The 23,940-nt window shown below is 49.2% G+C and overlaps 1 pseudogene across 1 annotated transcript; it reads right to left on the minus strand.

Moving 5' to 3' along the window:
• Positions 1 to 16,991: 16,991 nt before the first annotated feature.
• On the minus strand, positions 16,992 to 23,369 carry LOC309626554 (large ribosomal subunit protein eL21 pseudogene; annotated as a pseudogene). Its single transcript has one exon. The product of its transcript is annotated as a large ribosomal subunit protein eL21 pseudogene (transcript).
• Between the last annotated feature and the right edge of the window lie 571 nt (positions 23,370 to 23,940).

Consider the following 23,940-nt stretch of genomic DNA (forward strand, 5'->3'; position numbering starts at 1 on the left):
ATTTGAAAAGTGGGTTATTTCCATCATAGTAAGTGATGGCCCTTGCATGAAGTCTATATTGGGCCTTGAGATATTGATTCCTGATAGCAGGGCTTGAACAGAACTTATAGGCACTTAAATATATGTATATTGGAGGGATGCATGCTCAGAAATTTTTGCTGGTGGCATACATGATCAGAAAGTTTAGAAGCTCCTTTATGTTGATCCAGGCAGGCATACAACATCAGAGAAAGAGAAGAATGATTGGAAATGAAAAGACCAGGAGAGGAGCTCAGCTAAGGGTTAGGGCACAGAATCTGCAGCGAGGCCGCCTGGGTTTAAATCCCAGCTCCTCACTTACCCACAAGTTGACTTAACCTCTCTGTGCTTCAGGTTCCTGTGAAATGTGGATGGTGACTGTCCCTACTTCATAGGGCTGCTATGAGGATTCAGTGAGTTAATAACACCTCAGACAATGCATGGCTCATTGTAAACGCTCCCTATGCGTTTGCTATGTAAGTTACAAGATCCCATAGGATTTCATCAAGTGGAAATACTAATTGTGAATAAACAATATACCGGATTATAAACTAGCATAGGAAGTATGTGTCACAAACGTGAGCTATTAGGAACAGAAGTCAAACAGAATGGCAGATGAATGGCAGATGCCAGGCTGGAGACAGCTACTGGAATGATAATCCTTGGGCTCTCTCCTCCCATGGGATACGCATGACGTCATCTACACAGGCTCTGGGGATGACAGAGATGAAAAGAAATCAGATGCTGCTGGAGCTCCCAGCCTGATGGTGACGGCAATGGTGCCAACATGACGACCCAAGGAGACAGAGGCTGGGACCAGGGAGGGTCTGGCTGGGATAAGCTTTCCCTTCATCTGTCTGATTCCCTCTGACTTGAATAACTCTCCTGCTGACCCCGTGTCCCTCTCCTCTCCCCCACCTGGAGCTCAGGGCATCAGCCCCCATAGCAACCAGGTTCCCTGAGGGAGAGTTCTGACCTCAGCCAGTGAGCTCACCAAATGGGGCACCCACTCCGTGAGAGCCCACCTGAGGGAAGGTGAAGGCTCTCGGTCCCCAGGAGCAAGGGACACAGAGAACAATGGCATCCCAGCACATGGGCTTTCACCTGCCTCACAATGTGAGGATCTATTATTTATCCAAGTAGTGTGGGCTGGAAGGCAATTTGTTTTACAGAAGCCCAGAGGGCTGGGTGCCCTATTCCATCCATCAAAATAATAACTAAGTAATTAGTAAATAATAGAATGGAATTGATTTTGTAAAAGGCAAGCAGTTAGGTGCCTCGTGGGCTGGGACAGTGAAATTCAAGGACTGGAGAGGGGACCTGAATAGGACTGAAATCCTAAGAGGCTGGGCAGGGCAGGGAAGGAGGTTGTCAGGGAAAGAGACAGGGGCCCCAGGCTGCTTTTCCTTCCTCCGGTCCAGAGCCCTGTGGGTGGCTATACGTTGACCCTCCATTCAGCCAAGCATGCACTCCAGCTGGGGCCAGATGTTAGGAGCTGCTCATGAGTGTAGATCTTGCAGAAGGGGCTGGGGTTCTGTAGGGGGTGGCTAGGGCAGTGACACCCTTGTATTCCCAGTGCCCAACCCGGACCTTGGCTCAGAGCAAGGGAGCCATCCAATATTTGGTGAAATGAATATGCATTGGCTCAGAAACCAGAGGGGCCATATGGCGAAGGGGTCAGTCACTCAGACCCTGCAGCCAGAGTGCCTGGGCTCTGTTATTTCCTACTGCATGACCTTGGGTATGTTATTTAATCTCTCTGTGCCTCTGTTTCCTCACTCAGACCCTGCAGCCAGAGTGCCTGGGCTCTGTTATTTCCTACTGCATGACCTTGGGTATGTTATTTAATCTCTCTGTGCCTCTGTTTCCTCATTTATGAAAAGGACAAGGGGATTAAATGGGTTATTAGAAGTCTAGAATATTGCCCAGCACCTGGTAAACACTAGCTGTTACGATTCGCAGGACCACGGGACCGTGTTGCCACAGCATACAGGCCAGGACTTCGCCACCCACCCATGTGCCAAGTATCGCCATGTCCACCCCCGCCATGTGTCCTCCCTGACAGCTCTCAGGTATGCCCCACCTCCCTGACCTCACTACCTTCCCTCACCCCTCACCCCTCCTTTCTGACCTGCAGGCCTCCAGGCCTCCTCCTCCCTTCTCAGTGGCATCGAATGCCAGGCCAGCCATGGGAGAGATCATCTGAGTCCTTTCTACTCAAGCTGTGGACCAGCAGCATTGGCATCACTGGGGAGCTCGTGAGAAATGCAGACCCTCTAACCCCATCCCAGACCTACTGGATCCGAGCTGGCACTTCAACACGATCCCAGGGGATCTGTGTGCACATTAAAGCCAGAGAAGCACTGGAGTGGTCCTCAGCCCTGCCGCATATTAGAATCACCAGGGAGCATCGAATCAGAATCGCTGGGGGTAACACTTAGCCATCAGTAATTTTTACGAGGTTCCTGGGGTTAAGAACCACTGACTAGACAAATGCCCTCCCTTCATTCACAAAGAGGTTGACTAGGGTCAAATCTAGCCAGGGAAGAGCGGGCCATAGAACACAGGCTCCCTTCCTCCTGGCTCGACAGTGTGAGAGCTCAGCTCCTGTTCTGGGCCCCATGGAAATGATGGTGGATGAGATACTGTCTTGACCCTGAGTAGCTCCTGGTCTGGGGAGGGAGACAATCAAGTAAAGAACCAACAAGGTAGTGTGGGAAGGGCTGGAGTCTCCGTGCAAACTTGAGAAGCACAGAAGAGGGAGTGAAGGACCCAACTGGGGGAGCCCCAAGGGGAGGTATGGGGTGGGTGGTCTCTGAGCCTCGTCCTGAAGAACTGGGAATTTGGCAAATGCGAGAAGGAAAGATCATTCCAGAAAGAAGGCGCAGCATTGCAAAGGCATGAATTCACAACTGGGCTCCTTGGTGAGTGGGGACTGGTGAGAAGCTCAGAGGGGTGGAAGCCTAGTGTTTGGAGAACACAGCTTGGTGAGAGATGAGGATGGAGATATTGTTAAACTGGATAGACCTAGACTACCACAGAGGGGAGTCTGGACTTTATCCTGAGGGCAACAGGCAGGCACTGGTAGGAAGGTGCAAGGACAGAGCCACACTTGACTTTCAAGATCACTGGTGGCAGAGGGGACAGTGGATGGGAGGGGACAACCTGGGGGAGAGGGGAACACAAGAGATATGGAGAAAGTGCAACCTGCAACAGTGGCAGAGGATGGAGAGGAGGAGCCAGATGCAAGCTATATGTCAGAGGAGAAGTCAAGGAGGGATGTGTGGGACGGAGACAAGCCAAGCTCCAAGGTCCAGAGCAAGGATCTCAGTGTGAATCCCAGCTAACTACCTCCCCTCTGTGCCTTAGCTTCCTTATCCGTAAATGGGACTAACAGCAGGACCTCCACCCGGTTTTGGTGTGAGGATTAAATGCGTCAATATCAGTGGAACTCATAGAATGTTGCTTGCTATATTGTAAACGCTTGACAAGTGCGTTACGTCATTGATGACCAGCAGAATATCAGACAATCACGGTCCTCTTTCTTAGTCTAAATGGCACTGGGAAGCACTTGACTACTTGGGGATTATATTTCCCTGCCACCTTGATCTTGAGATGAGGCCACATGACTGAGTTCTGGCCAACAGAATGTGGGGGACATCATGTATGCCACATCCCCACCTGGCTCAGAAAACCTTCTTGGGATGCCACACTCTCTCTTCCTCCTCTTGCCAGTGGGATATCCAAGCTCAGAATGACCTTGGGGGTGGGGGGTCTAAATGATAAAAGACCAAAGACCATCGCTTCCTCCCCTCCGTGATGCTAACTTGAATCCATTCATCTGCCATTTATCTGGCCTCATGGAAGAATCAGCTGTTCCACAGAAGTTCACTATCCAATCAAGAAAGTAAAACATATCAGAAGAACTAAGTTGGAGTCCCCTCTCTGATTTTAATTGAGTGACCTTGAGTGAGCCCCTTGACCTTTCTGAGCCTTATCAAGAAAGTGGGGATAAACTCATTTACAGGACTGTCAAGAAAATTTGATCAAAGGGTATGTGTAAATGTTGTTTGTAAATTTATATAAGAATGATTGATTTTCTTTAAGATGTGATCATCTGGTGTGCCTCATTTAAACAATGGATCTAAGAGATAATTAAACATTTGGATGGCCCAGAATCATCATTATGGACATTGATTATTGCCCTAAATATAACTGGACGATTCCCTCTGGGCTTGTAGAGATTTGGGGGGCTGCTTGCCCCTTCCCTGAATAGGCCCATATTGCTGTATATAACTAGCTGTTGCTCATCTTAAGGTTACAGTAAAAAGATGGAAACCATATACATATATATGTATATACATTTTTTTTTTTTTTTTTTAAACTTTGAGTCTATAAGACAGATCAACATTCAGCCATGGTTGAAATGATCCAGCCTCAGGAAGCTTGCAGGGTCACCCTGCAAGTCAAACCCTGCTTTGCCTCTGGGTTCCCAGTACTTTTTTTTTTTTTTTTAAATGAGTCTTTTGCTGTCTTAGGTCCCTTCCAATCTTTTTTTTTTTTTTAAATCAATTGCACTTTTTTTTTAAATTAATTAATTTATTTATTTATTTTTGGCTGTGTTGGGTCTTCGTTTCTGTGCGAGGGCTTCCTCTAGTTGTGGCGAGCGGGGGCCACTCTTCATCGCGGTGCGCGGGCCTCTCACTATCGCGGCCTCTCTTCTTGCGGAGCACAGGCTCCAGACGCGCAGGCTCAGTAGTTGTGGCTCACGGGCCCAGCTGCTCCACGGCACGTGAGATCTTCCCAGACCAGGGCTCGAACCCGTGTCCCCTGCATTGGCAGGCAGATTCTCAACCACTGCACCACCAGGGAAGCCCCCCAGTACTCTTATACTCCTTCAAACCCCAGCTCAAGGTTGACCCTTGAGCCCAACCACCCCCATGTTCCCAGGGCTCCTTTTGCATTCCTCCAGCACAGCGCTTAGCACATAATAGTCCACATTTTTAAAATCTTTTCCGACCGCTTGCAGGTAGGAGCTGGATCATCTGCATCTTCAACCTGGACTCGGCACAGTGCTTGGCACCTAGTAGGCACTCAGGAAATTTTGTTAAATGAATGACTCATAAATCCAGTAATTTTGGATAGTGATGGGAACTATATCATCTCCCACTGAAAAATCATTTCTCTTTATTTTTGAGTCATACTTAGAGTCTGAACTATTCCCTTCGTTTCAATTACATTAGCTAATTAGTTCAATGCTTAAGCTTTTTTCTTGGTTATTTTCCACGATAGATATCATTTGTTTCCATAAATAATTTAGGTGCACACTGTGTATCCCACTTAGAAAGCAGTAAGCGCCTCCAGATACTTCTGAATGGTCTGGAACTGTGAAAAAAGAGAAAGCATCCACCCTGAGGGGCTTCTTAACTAGACAGGTGCTGAAAAGGAAGGACACCTCCTGTGCCAGGTTGTAGTTTCCACAGATGGTTGCAATCGAACCTCCCATCTCATGTGTTTCTGCAATATGACCTTGACACTTCTCCCAGTGAGAAGGGGCACCTATGTTGCTCCCCCTGAATCTGGACAGACTCGTGATTTCTTTGACTGATAGGGATGGCTTGTTACACTGCAGGGGCAACTGAAATGCCACCTGGCACTGCACAGCCAAGATTCCTCACTTCCAATGGTCATCTGGTCCTTCACTCACTCCCAAACCCACAAATGCTCCCCCGCCTCAAATTCAAGAATATTTCTGAATCTACCTCTCACAGGCTTCTGTAATCTGATTCATTTGGCCTCTTTGATGTTATTTCCAGTGATATCTTCCAGCCCCTCTTATAACCTACACACACACACACACACACACACACACACACACACACTAAAGAGAACATTCTTTCTTCAAAGGAGACATGCAGGTGGCCAACAAGCATATAAAAAGATGCTCAGCACCACTCATCGTTAGGGAAATGCAAATCAAAACTGCAATGAGATACCACCCCATACACAATGGAATATTACTCAGCCATAAAAAAGAATGAAATCTTGCCATTTGAGACAACATGGATGGATCTAGAGAGTATCATGCTAAATGAAATAAGTCAGAGAAAGACAAATACTGTATTATTTTACTTATATGTGGAATCTAAAAAGCAAAACAAATGGACAAACAGACAGAAGCAGAGTCATAAATACAGAGAACAAACAGGTGGTTACCAGAGAAGAGGGGATGGGGTAAACAAGAGAGTTTACTTCTCTCACACAAAAAAGTAAAGAGATAGGGAGTCCAGGGACATCATGGTGGTTCCACAGTCATCAGAAACCCAGGCTCCTGTCATGTTCTATCATCCTCAATACACTTCTTCTATCTGCAAGATGGATTCACACTCCAAAGTGGATGCTAGAGCTCCAACCATCACATCAGCATTCCATACCAGCAGAAGCAAGTAATGGGGACAAAGGGATTCTCCTTCCAGCTGATCCTTTTAAGCAGCCTTTCTAGAAGTCCTACATAACACCTGTGTTTTCACTTCTTTGAACTTAGTCACATGGCCATGTCTAGCAGCAAGGAAGGCTGGGAAATGTAGTCTCAGCTTTGTTATTAAGGAAAAAAGGGACAATGAATAGTGAGGGGCAGTTAGTAGTTTCTCCGTACAACGTTTTCCTGCAAAACCAGTCCACTAGGATACCTTATATCACACATCACCAAAACCACACAGTTTATCTTTACTGTTAAACACTCGGGGTTTTATGTAATAATAATAATAATGGTAGTTACCATTCATTGAGCCTTACAATGTGCCAGACACTAAGTGGTTGATCTGCCTTATTTTATTTAATCCTCACAAAATCCCTATATGCAGGTATTAACTATCATTAACCCCAATTTGCAGGTAAGGAAACTGAGACCCAATTGGAGGTTAAATACTACATGCCTAGGGCCACAAAGATATTAAGAGTTGGGATTTGATTCACGAGCTTGTCACGACAAGAAACCGTGTCATCTAAAGCACCCAGCACAGTGGTTCACAAAGAGAAAACGTTATTAAAAACAAACAAATAAAACCTTGTTGGTTGCATGAGTAACTCAGCATCGAGATAAAAACAGGAACTAGACAAGGGTCGTAGTAGAGTGACCTGGGCCTTCTCCAGGTACAGGAAACCACAAGTCTGAGAAACGGGCAGGAGTTGAACACTATCGCTTCAAAAGTTGGGAGATTTGCAGAGACCATGGCATGAAGCAGCGCTGGAGTTCAGGGCCTGACTCTGCCCCTTCTTTGGGGTCTTCTGGCCAACGGTCCGCAGGGAAAATTTATGCTCCAGGAATGACCCAGTGTGCCTTCTTCCCAAGCAAGAAGAATTTTCGTTTGATGTTGTCTACTGCTTGTTTGGATTCCTTTAATTTTTTATTGTTACTTAGTAAGCAGTTAAAATGTCAATGAAGCCATCTTCCGCAGCTCAAACATACCCAGTCAAGTCGCTAAGCATTTGCTGTCAGTGATCAGTAAATTATATTGTTACTATTATTATTAGTTTAACAGAAATCATTCATGCAGGTTACAGAAGCCTCTGAGAGTTGTTTTCAGCTTTTTTCATAACAGTCCTACAGATTTTAGTACCAGCCTGGGAAACCACTTTCCTAGGGCACAGCCTCTTGGAAAAGCAGGATTGGACCTCTCCTTTTGCTCTAAAAAAACGTTTATTATGAAAAATTTCAAACATATACCAAAGGATTAGTTTGTACCATACAAAATTGCCATTTGAAGGTCCAAAATGGTTAAATAGTAGCAATTTGACATGACTTAAATTAATAGTATAATGACCCCCGTGTTCCTATCACCAGCCAGTTACAACAAGCATCAGCTCAAGGTCAATCTTGTTTCATCTAAACCTCTCCACCCTCCTCTCCACCATGGATTATTTTAAAGCACATTCCAGACCTCTTATTATTTTATTCACAAATATTTCAGTATGCATTCCTGAACAATTAGGACCCTTTCCAATCTCCAAATCATTTTAACATCCCTAAAAATTAAAATTATCCAATGATATCAGTAGACATCCAGTCAGTGTTCAAATTTCCCCAATTGTCTCATGAATGTCTTAGGTTTTATTGTCATTGTTGTTTTTTAGTTTATTAGTAAGAATCAGGATCCAAATAAAGTCCATATATTATAATTGGTTGATGTTTCTCTTGAGCTTCTGTTCCCCTTCTGTTTTGTTTGAGGTTTTTGTTGTTTTTGTTCTTGCGGTTGTTCCTTTTCCACACAATCTCTTGTTGATGAAACTTGTAGTGTTTTTCCTATAGATAAGATCTCGCTGCATCTCTGTAACTGGGAGTTACCTCTAGAGGCTTGATCAGATTCAGGTTTGATTTTTTGGGGGGCAGGAATACTGCATAGATGGTGTTGTGGTCTTCCATCAGAAGGAACATAATTTCCAGCTGTCTATCATTTTATGATATTAGCTGTCATTGACGATCACTGCCTAGATTCACTGTATTCTAAACGGCTGTAAATTGACCTTGGTGACAGGCAGGTGGCAATATTCAGTTAAAGGACTCCCCTTGTTCCTCCCTCCCCCCCACCCCCACTGTGTTGTTTGAGAGGCCTGATCTGGGCCAAGATGGGGCTGGACGCTACACTTGTTGCTTATTTCTCTCCTCTTTTCCCCAACCCACCCCCCATTTCTGTGGGAGACACACATTAATGGAAGGCTAGGGAATTGGAACAAGCCTTGAGTTTGTGTCTAGCCCTGCGGATGTCAGCCTTGGAGGTTGCTAGGATACTCGGCTCCCAGAGCCTCCTTGGAGTTGCATCCTTCTGGAGCAGTTCACAGACACTGGATGGGCTGGCTGTGCAGTGGGGAGGGGAAAGAAGGGCAGCACCCAACAGGCAGGTCTGCCAAGAAAGAGAAGGCTGAGGTCCCTCCTGGCCCTCCATGGAGCTGGGAAATGTCCCCCCAGAAGCATCTCTACATGCAGATTAATTCTGATCACCTATGGTAAAGGCAACTCTGAATTTTAAAAGTCCCCAGTCCTACCTTCTCCCTATGCTTGCATTTCTTCTGCAACATGTCCTTCTATATATAATTCAGAAGATATAACCCGAATGAATGAATGAATGAATAAATGCAAGAATGATTGTCAGACCTCTCCCCAGCCCCTGTCTGCCTGGCAAACTTCTGGTCCACTTTAAGACTCAGCCAAGGGCTGCATTCTCATCTTCAAAGCACCCTTCCCTTCAGGCTCCCAGGCAGACTCAGACACCCCCTGCCTGTGCTCACACTTAACCACAACGTCAAATTTATCTGTTAAGGTGCACGTGTCCCCACTGGGTCTCATTCTCCTCTGTACCCCCAGTACTCAGCACAGGGCCTTGCACAGGCCAGTTTAGATGCATGAGTAAAAGTGCTCTGTTGCATGACTCTGGAGACAGGGAGCTCACTACCACAAGTCAGCTCATGCTGGGCAGCTTCAAGTTCTTCCTTATGCACAGCTGAAATCTGTCGACTGGAAACTTCCACCTGGGACCCTTGGTGAGCCTGCCAGTGCCACACTGAGCAAGCCAGCTGCCTCTTTCGCAAAACCACCCTTCAGAGTTGAATCGCTCTCCATTGCCCTCTGCAGCACCTACCAAGAAGTAGTGGGGAAATGGGTCAGACATTCATGTTCTAAGTCACCAAGCTTGGCTCCACCGAAGCTTCCCTAAGGTTAGAGGTGTTGGTCCTATTAAGCATTCAGGGGTTTCCCTGGTGGCGCAGTGGTTAGGAATCCGCCTGCCAGTGCAGGGGACATGGGTTCGAGCCCTGGTCCGGGAAGATCCCACGTGCCGCGGAGCAGCTAAGCCCGTGCGCCACAACTATTGAGCCTGTGCTCTAGAGCCTGTGCTCCACAACAAGAGAGGCTGCCGCAATGGAAGCCCGCGCACCGCAACAAGGAGTAGCCCCTGCTCACTGCAACTAGAGAAAGCCCACGCGTAGCAACGAAGACCCAACACAGCCAAAAAATTTTTTAAAAAGCATTCAGACACCTGCACCCTCTCCCTGGTCCTGCACCCCCAAAACTGCACCTTGGCTCAAAACCATAGGGCACAGGCCAGATGAGCTCAGGTGGAGGGCACAGGTAGGGCCCCACAGGTTTCCTGGGTGTGAGATTATCCATCTCCGCCCTTTCCTGGTACAGGTTAGCAGATGTCAGGCCTAGACAGTCAGCACAGTTTTCTCAGGATCACTCAGAGAATCTGTGTAGAGTTCAAACAAGAGCCAAGACAGATGGGGAGAGAGAGGAGGCAGCCATGCTGGCACCAAATGCCACAGGTGACATGCCAGGAGCCAGTCTGCTGTGATTTATGTGCCACCATCCCTGGGGTGGCAGAAGAGCTAAAATCCTTTCTGACATCTCAGGACAGAACTCCTCAAATCCCATCAACACCCAGGCTCACTGACAACAGTTCAGCGGAATAGCCCTGCCCTGAGAAGCCAGTCCAGGGAAGGCTCCTGCCAAGGACTGCCTGTCAGGCAGGGGAGCTTAAACCAGGCACAGCGGTGAGGGTTGGTCCTTCATTCCCATGGCTTTGGGATTAAGGGCTCTGGAGCCAGCCTGCCTGGGTGCGAAGCCTGGCTTTCCCACTCACCAGTCTCATGACCTTGGGCAATCATTGTCCTCACCCAGCCTCAATGTCAGTGGGTAGTTAATGTTTATAATATGAATAAAATGATATATAAGGCTTAGCACAATGTCTGCCTTTTAGGAAAACACTCAGTTAACGCTAACCATTATTATACATGTCCACGTCCTGCCCGGCTCTGGGGATGAAAAGGAGAGTGGGCCAGACAAAATCCTTGTCCCCCCAGGGCTCCTGGCCCCGCGGGGAGAACGTTCAAGCCGGTGGATGTGGTGTGGAGGAACTGGGTCAGAGCGTGGTGCTGGGGAGTTCTGTAGAACGGTGGCAGTGGGCGAGGATGTTAGAGCAGAAACTCTCTCCTCTTGCACGTGAGGCAGCTGACGCCTGGCGACACATCACCCCTTATCAGTGGCAGAGCCTGGACCTCGGGCTCGTCTGGCCCTTCTGCAAAGCCAGCACGAGACCTTTGGGAGCCTGGGGCACAGAGACGCCCATTGTCAAGCCCGGGCGTAAGCGCCGGGAAGGCCGTGTCCCCCAACCAATGGGAGCCCACAGTGATGATGTAATGCTTGGCCTCCACCGTCATTGGCTGCTCTTCCTGCCACTCCAGAACCCGCTCCAGGGCAGTGCTTCTCGCGGCTGGGGGTTTTCTGCAGAAGGAATCAAGGGTCTGGGGAGGGGGTGGGGCGCGAACTGGGGGAGCTAATGACTGAGCCAGGAGCCCGGGTCCCTCCCTGAGCGGACCCGGGGACTGGCAGCTGCCGGCTGCTGCCTTTACCAAGCTCAAAGCTCATGGGGGAGCGCGGGGAGAGGGTTCCAAACACCCCTACTCCATCACCCCCTGGGGCAGCGCAAGTGTCTTCGAGCCTGCGGGCGCGCAACTCCTAGGAGAGTCAGGAAAGGAAGAGGCACTAGCCCGGCCCTCCGGGGAAACAGCCTGGTGCCCGGAGGGAGGAGGCTGAGCCGAGAGTGTGAGGTGTGAGATTCGGATACCTACGACTTGCTCTAGACGCGTGATGAATTACAGGTTTGAGTCCAAAATGTGGCATGGGCAGCCAGGAGCTGCCCAGGACTTGCCGTTGCCTCAGAAGTCCCTGGGCTTTTTAAAAAAGACCATTCAAATGGCCCGAGGGAGAGAGAGCGGGGGCAGTTGGGGATGGAAACCAAAGCAGCTTTTACTTCTCGGAGGAGGGGGTGAGACACCAGGGCTAGGAGGGCCTGTGGGCCCCTCCATCCTATCTCTGCCCCAGGAATCCCAACTACATGTACTGGCACACAGGGGCCCTATCCCTCCCCCAACCCTATGAGGTAATCCCTGTCGTGATCCCCATTTTACAGATGAGAAAACTGAGGGATGGAAAGGTGCAGTGACAGAAAGCCAGGACCTGACTCTGGACTGCCTGACGCCAAGGCTGGTGCTCTATGGTTCACACAGGTCCCCAGCCAGAGGGACCAATCTGGGCATGGGGAGTCCTGGGATAGAGGGACTGCCTGGGTGGGGGTAAGGGTGGGGAAGGGAGAGGCTGCCTTGCAAAAACCCACTTCCAGCTGGAGCCACAGAGTCAGGACACACGGAGCGTTTCCTTGCTCTCCTCAGAAACAGGGCAGAGGCCTAGGACTACCCATGCCCCCACCAAACTGCACATTCGGGGCAGAGGCAGTAGGTCCCTCCCTTCCAGCCCCTCCCAGGGGGGCTGGCCCTCTAGCCCATTTCCCACCTACTTCCTACCTGTGCTTTTGCCAAAGGTGTGCAGGTGAGCTGGGCCTCTGTCTCTGTCACACAGAGCACCTTCACAGGGCCTGAGACATGGGTTCCAGTCCCAGAATGGCCTTGGCCTCTTAACAGCTATGGAACTCAGGCATGGTCTTGGAGTCCCTCTGGGCCTCCCTCAAGGTCCTGGGGGTCACACCCACACGGCAGGTGCAAAGGACTCCTGGCATGCCGTAAGCACCCCCCACAGGTAGCCTCCTTCCCTTCTCAGATGCAGATCTTCAGGGGGTAACACAAAAACTGCAGCCTGGGGATCTGGACAGGATCTCAGAGCTCCCTTACACTCCTCACGCCCCACTTGATAAATGAAGATACTGAGCCCTCTTGAGGCAGTGCAAGGACTGGGGATGGCTCTCCAGACTCCCAGCTCAGGCTCTTTCCACGCCCACAGGTCTCCTTCCCCACCCCCTGATGCCCACAACCCCCACTGCCCTCACCCCCATCACTGTGCCCTTGCTGTGAACCTAGCTGCCTAGGGACTCCTTAACAAAAAGGAAAGGGGCAGGACAGGCTGGTAGGCCCCCCTTTCTTCTCTGAGGGGCAGGCTGGGCCCCCTGCCCCCCAGGCCTTCTGAGCAGCCCCCAGACAGAAGTGGGGGTTGGTGGGGAGAGACCAGGTACAGGAAAAGGACGAGGAGAATGATTGATGACTGCAGTTACAGGGAGGGGCACTCGGGGGTCCTGAGGTGGCATGAGAGGCTCACCATCCATCCACCCAGCCAGGATGCCAGATTTTTCTGTGTGGCTCTACTCCCCTCCCCCTCAGAGAGGGGCAGAAGAAGGGGTGAAGGGGGAGCTTGGCTCTGGCAGCAAGGGGAGATTATGGGGAGGCAAGGCAGTGCTGGGCAGTGTGGTGGGACCATTGGCATGGGGTTCCAGTCTGAGCCCAGCTGTGAACTTGCTGTGTGACCAAGGACAAGCTGTTTGCCTTCTCTGTCTCAGGCTCCCTATTCCATAATAAGGGGTTAGACTAGAGGGTTTCAGGGGCACATTTCAGCTCCAGCACCAGCAGAGGAGGGAGGCACATCTAAGACCCCCTCGACCTTACTTGTCCTAACTCTACCCCCTCTGTGTCATCAGCATCTCCTGTAAGGCCTCCTCCCCTCTAACAACTAGAACAGTAGACATGACCAACCCCATGTGGCCATCGATGCAATGAATGCTCAGAAGGTATGTTAGTTCACTCAGGCTGTGTAAGAGAATGCCACAGACCAGGTGACTTATAGACGAGAGATATTTATTTCTCAAAGTCCTAGAGGCTGGAAGTCTGAGATCAGGGTGCCAGCATGGTTGGGTTCTGGTGAGGGCCCTCTTCTGGGTTGCAGACAGCCAAGTTCTCATTGTATTCCTATGTGGCAGAGATGGGGAGAGTGCTCTATGGGCCTCTTTTAAAAGGGCACTAATCCCATTCATGAGGGCTCCACCCTCATGATCTAATCACTTCCCAAAGGCCTCCACCTCCTAACACCATCACATTGGGGGTTACGATTCCAGTGCATGAATTTGAAGGGGACACAAACGTTTAGTCCATAACAGAGGGCACAAGGGAGGTGCAAAAGTCACCAGTGAGCAGGATCTGCCAGGAAGCAGTCTTTTGATAGGTGTTTCAAAGGCCTGGCCACTGGCAAATATCAATAGGAAAAAACAGGCTGAGGAAACATCCCATCAGGCTGGCCTATTTGTCTGTGAACCTGGCAGGCATTCAACTGGTCAGCTCATCAGATAGCAGTCAGGCTGGTGGCCAGTCAGCCAGGCAATCAGATACTCGATCCATCATTCAACGGCTGACCAGGTCAGCTGCCCTGGAGGTTCCAGGACCCCTGGCTGGAGAATACTTTGGGGCTACCTCCAGTCCTCTCTTTGAAACAGAAATTCTGGACTGCTCACCATCCCCAGGTACCCCACACTCTCCCACCTCCAAGCCTTGTCTTCCCATTCCCTGTATTGAACACTGTATCAGTTCTCTATTTCACAATAATGCTGTGTAACAAACCACAAAACCCATGCTTAAGAGTATGCATTTGTTTAGCCTCTGAGTCTGGGGGTCAGTGAGGCAGTTCTTTTGTCTTAACTGTCTCACTCATGTGTCAGCAGGCAGAAGAGCTGTGGCCTGGGCTCTCTCCCATGCCAGGGCCTCAGCTGGGACAATTGGGTGACTTGCCTCTGCTCCGTGAGGTGTCTCATCCTCCAAGAGGCTAGCCCAGGCTATTCCCACAGAGGAGGCTGGAGTCCAAGAGAGTGGGTGGCAGCATGCGGGTCCTCTTATGGCTTGGGCTCAGGACTGGCACACTTCTGCTGCATTCTATCAGCCAAAGCAAGCACCAAGGGCATCCCAGGTCGGAGGTGGGAAGGAGTTGCAAGATCTCATGGCAAAGAGCGTGGGCCAGTCCCTGGGGCCATCAATGCAATCAGCAGCAAACACCATTGCTGCCCGTCTTCCCTCTACCTGTTAGCCTGTTTCCTGTTCCTCAAGACCCTTCTCAGTCTAGTTCTTTGAAGTTTTGCCTGAATGTGCCTCTGCACAGCCACTGCAGTCTACATGAAGTGCTGGCTTCTCTCTGCCCTCCTAGTATTTTTTTGGTGCTTGTCTTAAAGCCCCCAAGTCTGTCCCCAAGGCCGTGGGTTGACTTTCCCAGCTGCCTCCACAGCTAGGCGTGAGCTCCAGAGCCCATGAGCTGCATCAGAGCCAGGAATGACAGCAGGTGGGGCTGCGAGCTGGGAGGCCAGCCTGGTGCAGAAGTCCCCTACCCCCACCCCCTTAGAGTAATAAGCAGCTCACCCTCCTCAGAGCAGGACACTGTATGAGACACCCCACCCCTCCCAATTAGTACCTGTGTGTCCTTGGGCAAATCAGCTAATTTCTCTGAGCCTCTGTAACCCCTACTCCGGGGTAGCTAGAAGGGAGGGTGCCTGACAGCGGAGGTCAGCCTCAGGGCCCACAGCAGGCCTGATGCATGGCAGCTTCCGGTCTTCTTCCCTTGGTCGTCACAAACCCAGACTCCCTATTTTTCCCAGCATGATGCAGAGCCATGCAGCAATTTCCCGGGCAGGCCGAGCCCTCTCCGCGCTGTTCTCCTGCTGGGCTTCCCTCAGGCTTGGTGCCCATGGGCAAACATTTGTCCTCATTTGAACATACAGCCTAGCTCACGGGGAATCACATACGCCCGCTTCTCCCTCCAGTCTGCCACATCACCCCTTGCCTTGGCCACGCGTTATCTCCTCTCTGCTCCCCTCCCCGCCCCCTTACTCCTACCCAGCTGATACTTCTGCAGAAATGCCCAACCAGGCCATCAGGGCCTTCCCTGGAGGATGCCTCCAGAACCCAGAGGCAGCGGGAGGCTCCCAGGAGGTGGCCTCGGGCGGCGCCTTCATGTGCGCCCGCCGTCATGCTGTCCTCCCAGAGCCTGGCCAGCACCGGGCACTCCGCGAGGGCTTGCAGGTGGCATTGTGACTTGGAAAGGAGGGTCTCAGGCTGGCCCAGATGATGCTCTGCTGCCCACCTTCTCCCTGCGTTCCTATTTTTGCTCTTCTTTCTCCTATTTCTGAGACAGCGCGCTCTGTGTCCTGATCCCTCTTCCCCCAGTATGTGTGGGACGCCTCAAATGCTGAACCTGTGAAATTCCTACAGAATTGATCATTGCGGGACAGTAAGCTCAGGCTGAAGAGTGCAATTGCTGGATTTGGATGGTGTGGCTTCACACCACTTGGGTCTCAGTGATGGTATCTGGGATTCGCTGTCACCCACCTAACTGCCAGGGGTTTACAAAGGAACCTGAGTCCTGAGTGAGTGGTAGGGGCTCCGGCTGGCAATCCAAGGTACACTCCCAGAAGGCAGGAAAATTGTCACTGGTCTTAAGTGTTATAACCATGACCTACACTTACACAGCAGTTCCCTGTGCCGGGCACCACCTAAGTGCTGTGCATCAGTGATCCATCACTTGATCCCCACAAGAGGACGAGGGAATAGGTGCCATCATTACCATCACCCCATTTTACAGGTGAGGAAACTGAAGCAAAGAGAGGAGAAGTCTAAGTGCGACATGGTATCCTGGATTAGGTCCCAGAACAGAAAAAGGACATTGGTGGAAAAACTGGAGATATCTGAATAAAGTCTGGAGTTCAGTTAACAGTAATGTACCAGTGTTACTTTCTTCCTTGGGATGAATGTAAGATGTTAACATCAGGGGCAGCTGGGGGAAGGGTATGTGGGAACTCTCTTTGCAAGTCTTTTGTAAATCTAAAATTCTCTTGACATAAAAAGTTTAAAAATAAAAGAGGTTAAGGGACTTGCCTGAGGTCACATGGCTACTAGGCGGCAGAGGGGAGGATTAGGTCCCAGACCATCTGGCTGCAAAGGCCATGCTTGTGGCCCCCGTACTCCTACTCAGAGGGCCACTGTCTCTTGCTCTCCCCAGCACACATGACCACTATCACCGTGTCAGAGGGTGGACAAGCCCATGCTTGGGGCCTTGGCAGGAAGTTCCAGGGGTGCGTCCCTCCCCAGGGCAGTGTGGGAAGTGTGCACACCTGGATCTGTGTTCAGTCTCAGCCCTGCTCCCATTCTAGCCCCAGGACTCCTTCCCTTAGATCTCTTCTTCAGCTATCCCCATCTTCTGATGCCTAATCCAAGCCCCATCTTCTCCCTGGTGTCGTTCCTTCTCCTTGGGGGTCTTCTTTATGTCTGGAACAAAGTGGGTCCCAGACTGGATAACCCAGTCCTTCCCCAACCAGCCAGCTATGTTCCTTGATGCCCTTGACATTGTTCACATGTCAAAAATGAGCTCTGCCCATCAGAGGCACCAGCACCTGCCAAGCAGGGCTCCTCCCCAGAAATTGGAGTCCCAGCTGCAAAGTTCTGATAACTCCACCTCTTCCCTCTGTTCCCTGATTTAAGGGTGATGACAGCTGTGGCTTCTACCTCTGTGTTACCCTCATATGACTCGTTTCACTTCTTCAATTCTCCAACACCTGTTCAAATAATTTCTTACATTAAAGTCTGTTGGGAAAACAAAACCAACAAATGCTGTGTGATCCATAGGGCAGCCTGGAGAATGGAGGCCTGAAACCAACCCCATTCACTACAGTGCCTGTGCCTGACTAGATGGCATAGCTTTTGGAGTTAGACTAGCTTGAGGTTGAATCCAAACTGTACTACTTACTATCTGTGTGACCTCAGCCTGTTTTCTTAACCTCTCTGAGCCTTGGGGTGTTTTTTGGGTTTTCTTAATCTATAAAATGGAAATAATCATAACCAACCCTGAGGGCTGTTGTAAGAATTCAGCGAGATGACGCATATAGCCCTTCTCACAGGACCTGGAAATAAGAGTTCAGTAAGTGATAGCTTTTGTTATTGTTATCATGATTAGTATTGGAGAAGTCTTACAAGGGAAGGGGTTCATCTGGTCTTCATGTGTGGCTAGCAGCCTCCCGCGGAGAAAAACTCCACTTTGTTGCTATATCAGATATCTACTGCTGCATAAAAATATCACTGCAAATCTCTGCAGCTCAAAACAGCAATCATATTATTTTTCATGTCTCTGTGGATTGACTGGAGTTGGCTGGGTGGTTCTGTGGGTCTTGAGTGAACTCACACATAAGTCTGCAGTTGCCCAGCTTGGGAGAGGCTCTGTCACATGTGTCCTTCATTCTCCTCCATGGATCACTAGGCTGGCCTAAGCGTAGCCTTCTGATGGTGATGTCAGAGGTGCAAGGGGGCGAACCCCATCGTGTAAGCATTTGTCAAGACTCTGCTTGTGTCAGCTCTGCTAATATCCCATTGGCCAAAGCAAGTCATATGGGAGCCCAGAGTCAAGGGGTAGGGAAGTGCTCCCTCCCCACAGTAAGAGGGCACTGCCAATTTACATGGCAAAGGATGTGGATACAGGCAGGGGTGAAGAATTGGGTCCATTAATGCAATCAATCTATTGCACCCTACACTCAACCTCAATTATTCAGATCCTTCCCACATGCAAAAATCAATCACTCCCATTGCAAGACTGAGAAACAGCCAGTGGCATCAAGCTCAAAATCTACTTTCTCATGATCTACATCAGGTCCAGGTGCAGCTCCTTTTGATCCAAGACCTCTGGGCAAGTTATCCACCTCCCATACCTCCAACATATAATGGTAAGGTAGGGACAGGACATCTGCAATAAACATTCCCATTCAAACAGGGGAAGTAGGAGGTCCATACCAGTCAGTGGTCCATAGCAATTCTGAAATCCTGCTGGGAAAATGTTTCCAGCTACCACAACCTTGAGGATAGGTAACATTCCTTGATTAGCCCCAAGATCTGCATTCTTTTTTTGATATATATATAAATAATATCTGGCAGTTTATTAACCAGTGGAGTATATTGCACAACAAACTACCTCACATCTTTCAGGAAGAAAAACTACTAAATTTGAAAAGTAAAGACAACACCCACTGAATCTGGACACAATTAAAATGTGCTTTAAATATTTCTTTGGGGGAGGGGACACAACACTTCTACTCAGTTAAGAGAAACACTTGTACAGTCCAGGTCCTTTATTTTCTTTACACCCATCATGCCATGAATTCATAGGGAATGGGCTCCAAGAGTTCAGGCTCCTTTCCATTGGTTCTCACAAAGTGTGCTTCCCTGGGTGGAGCAGGCTGGTGCTTCAGTTGAACCCAAGTACCTTTCTTTTTGGCTTTCTTCTTTTTCTGATCATTTTCCTTCACACATTTCAGGAAGCTATCTCGGGTCTTAGAGTGCTCAAAAGCTCAGTATGCACATTAATTCTCTTGGCAAGAATCTTGCCCTTAACTTGTTTGTTTACAACAATGCCAACAGCATGCTGCGTAACATTGTAGACTCTTCCAGTTTTGCCATGGTAATATTTGTGGGGCATTCCTTTTTGAATAGTGTCCATTCCCTTGATACATACAATATGACCTTTCTTGTAGATTCACATGTATGTGGCCAAAGGAACAACTCCATGTTTTCTAAAAGGCCTAGAGAACATGTAGCAGGTGTCCCTCCTCTTTCCCTTTGCGTTGGTCATTTTGACAAATTACTGGAAGATGGCGGTTCTGGCCGAAAGGCTCCAAGATCTGCATTCTAAGAAAGGTTCTCTCCCCATTGTTCTCTATGGCTCTTGCTCCAGCCTCTGAGATGTCCTTCCTTTTTTATCACCATCCCTGGCTACTTCTGAAGGCATTATAAAATATAGCCTTTAAGCAATCTTTTGAAACTGCTTCCTACCCAGAGGTCTTTTTATATTTTGAACGATTTCCATCTCTTTTAATTCAGGCTAGGAGTCGTTTTGTCAATATAACTCTGTCTAAAAACTTTGTGGGTTCCCTTTGTCTATGATTCCATTCTACTGCATGTGCCAGAAGCCACAGCAACAGAGCAGATTCTAACTTCTCTATCATCCTCCTAATACTACTTGCAAACTAGGCAGTTATTTCATGAGCTTGTCTCTTCTTTGTAGTACCTTATCAAACACAGTCGTAAAAGCCAACTGATGCTTTCAGTACTCTGCTGAGAAATCTCTTTGCCCAAGTCCAAGAGTTCATTAGATACACTTTTTATCTCCCAAGTTACTAACAGTTTTCCTAAAGGATTCAGCATTACATAATGTGGATTGCCATTTTTCCAGCCTCCAAGAGCAATTTCCTTACTATTTTTTCAGCCTTCCCTAATAGTTTACTCATTCCCACCACCCAGTCCCAAAAACCAATGTTACATATGTTTTATGTTTTATGTCCACTTCTGGGCACCAGTATGTATCAGTTAATTATTGCTACATAACAAAATATCCCAAATTTCAGTCATTTAAAATAACGCTCATGAATGATTTTTTTACATGTCTGTGAGTCAGCTGGGAGGTGGCTGACCCAGGCTGAACTTGACTGGCTCTGCTGGTCTTGGCTGGGCCAGTTTATGAGTCTGCAGCTCATTGATCTAGGCTAGGCTCAGTTGGGGATGGCTCTGCTCCATGTTCTCTCATCCTCCACCTGACACCAGTGGGTTCACCTGGGTATGTCCATCTGAAGGTGATGGTAATAGCACAAGGAAGCAAAATCCGTCCTGCGAGCCCTTATCAAGTGTCTGCTGGAGCCATATCTGCTATCATCCCATTAGCCAAAGCACATAGTCGAGCCCAGTGTAAAGAGGTAGGGAAGTACCTCCCACCCACAACAAGGCGGGTACTGCAAAGCCACATGACAAAGGGCATGGACACAGGGAGAGGTGTAGAACAGGGCCATTAATGCCACATGCCACTGTGGTCAAAGGCAAACACTCACTCACTTCCAGTCCTTTGCATCTGGTTTTTCCTCTTCTTGGAACGTTGTCCTTATAATTGTTCTACAAGGTAATGTCCTCCTTTAACAGATGAGAGGGGTGAAGATCAGATCAGAGAAGTCCCTTCCTCAGGATCACACAGCTAGTAAGTACAGAGCTCACATTTGAATGCAGACCTGTTTGGTCACCTATTAAATGTATATGAAATGAAAAGTAAATCATTTCTGCGATGGTTATACCCATAGGGTTCTTGAACTGTAGAACCTAATTCTGGCTAACAAGCAGGGGAAAAAAGCTATTTATTGGAAGGAAACTGGACAGCTCACAGTGGTGAAAGAAAAGCTGAAGAAACAAAGGCAGGTCCAGAGAACTCAGTCAGAAAGGAGCTTTTGGGGGCCATCACTGTGAGGATGACTCAAGACGTCTTTGTCAATCAGCCAAGGAGTCCTGTGCCTAGAGAATCTGATTGGCCCAGCTTGGGCATTGGGTCCGCCCTGTGGGTGGGGCATGGTGGCTGACAGCCAGCCCCTCCCTTCCCCCCACCTCACGGAATGGAGGAGGGGAGCTTCTTAAAGGAAATGCTGAGTGAAATTCCCCCAGAAAGGAGAAGGGAGGGATAACCTGGGCGCAGTGATTGGGCGCATGGACTTGCGAGCCAGGCTGTGTGGGTTTGCCATCCTGGCTTTCCCACTGACTAGTTATACTTAACCAGTACAGGCAGGGTATTAACCTTCCTATGCCTCAGTTTCCTCATCGGTAAAATGCTGTTGTGCACTAATGTATCAACCTCACTAGATTGCTGTGAAGGGTAACGAGTGTTGGTTAGTGGTATCGCTGTGTCTGGGGACTGGGAGAGACGGAGTGCAGAGCACAGGATCAATCCACTCCCCAGAGAAACAGCACAGGCTGCCAAGGTGGCCCGTGATGGGCTGTGTCCCTCCTGGCCTGGAGCGACTCCGAGAGCTGCCAGCCATGTTACTCCTAGGCTCTCTGTTTCTGGATGGAGGAGCTCCAAGAACTCAGAGAATGCAGGTGCTGAGTCATCACTGGAGATTCCCTTAGAGATGGGACAAACTCATGTTCACGTTTCTCAGTCTCATGTTTGTTGGCAGCGCAGTGGGGCCTTCTGGGTGTCGAGCCCATATGACCAGAGCATATGGTTTCCTGAGCTGGTACCAGATGTGAAGGCAGAAAAGGTTAAGTGGCTGGAGCCCCAGACTTGGCCTTGAGAGATCCCGTTTGAATCTCAGTTCCACCATCACTCACTGTGAACTTGAGCAAGTTGCTCCAAGACTGGTTGATCATCTGTCCATGGAGTGGGTAGTAGGGGTTCCCCGATGCTGTCACTCAGAGCTTCCCCCAGAGCTGGGGCCAACGTCTCTCCCCTCTGACTCTCAGGACTAGTTTGTTTCCAACAATGACCTGGTGACTCTTAAACGCCACCCCCTGTGGCTTATCTTTGCTTCTCAGCTTAAGCAGTCACCCAAGTAAGTCAGGTCAATGAAAGCCTTAGGTTCCCCACTCTATCTAGGTGGACCCCACTTTATGACAACCCAGTGTTACCCCACAGAGAAAGGAAGAGAGAGGCCCAGCTTCAGTCCCCGCCACCATTTCTGGTTGTGAGTACAAGTTGGCACCATGCTGGCGTAGCAGGTGGGGAGGTCAGAGGAGGTGAGGACCCCCCCATCCAGCATTAGCTGCACGAGCGAGGCAGGGCAGGATTCGTTCAGAGAGACCCAGAACACAGAGGAGCTTCAAGGGACCGCTGGCTCATGGCTGCTCTCCGCAAACCACGGGCAAGATGTGCCCCCAGCCTGGCTGGTCTCTTATAATCTCATGATCTCAAGGAAGGAGATCAGGTCAGCCCGGCAGGCTCACCTTTTACAAAGCTGCTTGTTTTCTGTAAGGTTTGTTCTGTTGCCCTGCGTGACCCCAGACTTCACAATAAAGTTAGCAGACAAGACCATGGGCCGTTCTGATGGTGGGATGGAACAGACGATGGATGTCGCCCAGTCCCATCCCCTCATTTTTTTAAGATTTAAAAAAAAATCAAGTCAGATACCAAGGTTCAAATCCTGGCTCCACCACTGGTTTGCTCAAGCATGTTATTTAACCTCACGGTGCCTCATTTTCTTCGTCTGTCAAAAGGGAACAGTAATGTTCCCTTTTACGACAAAGTAATGATGCCAATAAAAAGTGTAGGGTCCTTGTAAGTCTCAAATGAATTAACACAGGAGCGTGCATGGAACAGGACTGGCCACATCTTGAGTGCTCCCGGACTCCTAGACCAGTGCTCATGCCTCTGCCCGAGGCTGGGGGGGTCCTGGGGAGAGTTCTGTGCCTTCCTGGAAGGGACCAAGGGCCTCAGTCATGAGCACCTCGAAGGAGCCGCCCCAGGCCAGGGTCTGCACAAGGACCCTGTCTTCACCTGGCACTCCCTCCCCGAGCACTGTGACCCCTGTATTGTGTTCCTAAGCTGCCCTGCCCCCATTTCCACACCCAAATACCCACAGCCCAATTTCTTCAGATATTCATTTCTCCTCCCTCACCATCTCCCCTCTCCAGCCAAGAATCCCCCCTTCCCCAAAGTCTCATCCCAGCTGCAAATATCTTCCGAAAACCAGGAGCCTCTCTGCAGTCTAGGATATAACTGACTCGCCAGGAGCCCCACTTAAGACAATATGAGGAAACATTTTATGCCACTGCTGGAAACTGAGGGCATTTCTCCAAACTTTAGTGGTCTCTGGCATGAAGCTGAAGGGCCAAGCAAAGGCAGGGGTGACATGAAAGAACAACTGCCCAGGCAGGGGCTGGGAAATGTAGTCCTGTGAGCATCTGGGTGCTGTAAAATGCTTCAGTTTTATGTTATGTTTGTGTCAGCCTCAGGAGCAAGAGCCTATGAGGAGAAAATGCAAGGCTTTCTTGAAGAAGAAATTCAGAAAAATCTATGCTTCCATTAGCTTGGATTGCTCACTGTTGCCCACTGGTACTTAGTGGTTTATTTTGATGAATTGTCCTAACTCATATATTAAGAAGTGAAGCAGAGAAAGACAAATATCATATGATATCACTTACATGTAGAATCTTTTTTTAAAAAGCTACAAATGAACTTGTTTGCAAAACAGAAAGAGATTCACAGACATAGAAACAAATGTATGGTTACCAAAGTGGAAAGGGGCGGGGAGGGATAAATTAGGAGTTTGGGATTAACAGATACACACTACTGTGTATAAAACAGATAAACAAGAATTT

Source organism: Balaenoptera borealis, assembly GCF_965194805.1.
Source record: "Balaenoptera borealis genome assembly, chromosome: 3".
Classification (NCBI taxonomy): domain Eukaryota; kingdom Metazoa; phylum Chordata; class Mammalia; order Artiodactyla; family Balaenopteridae; genus Balaenoptera; species Balaenoptera borealis.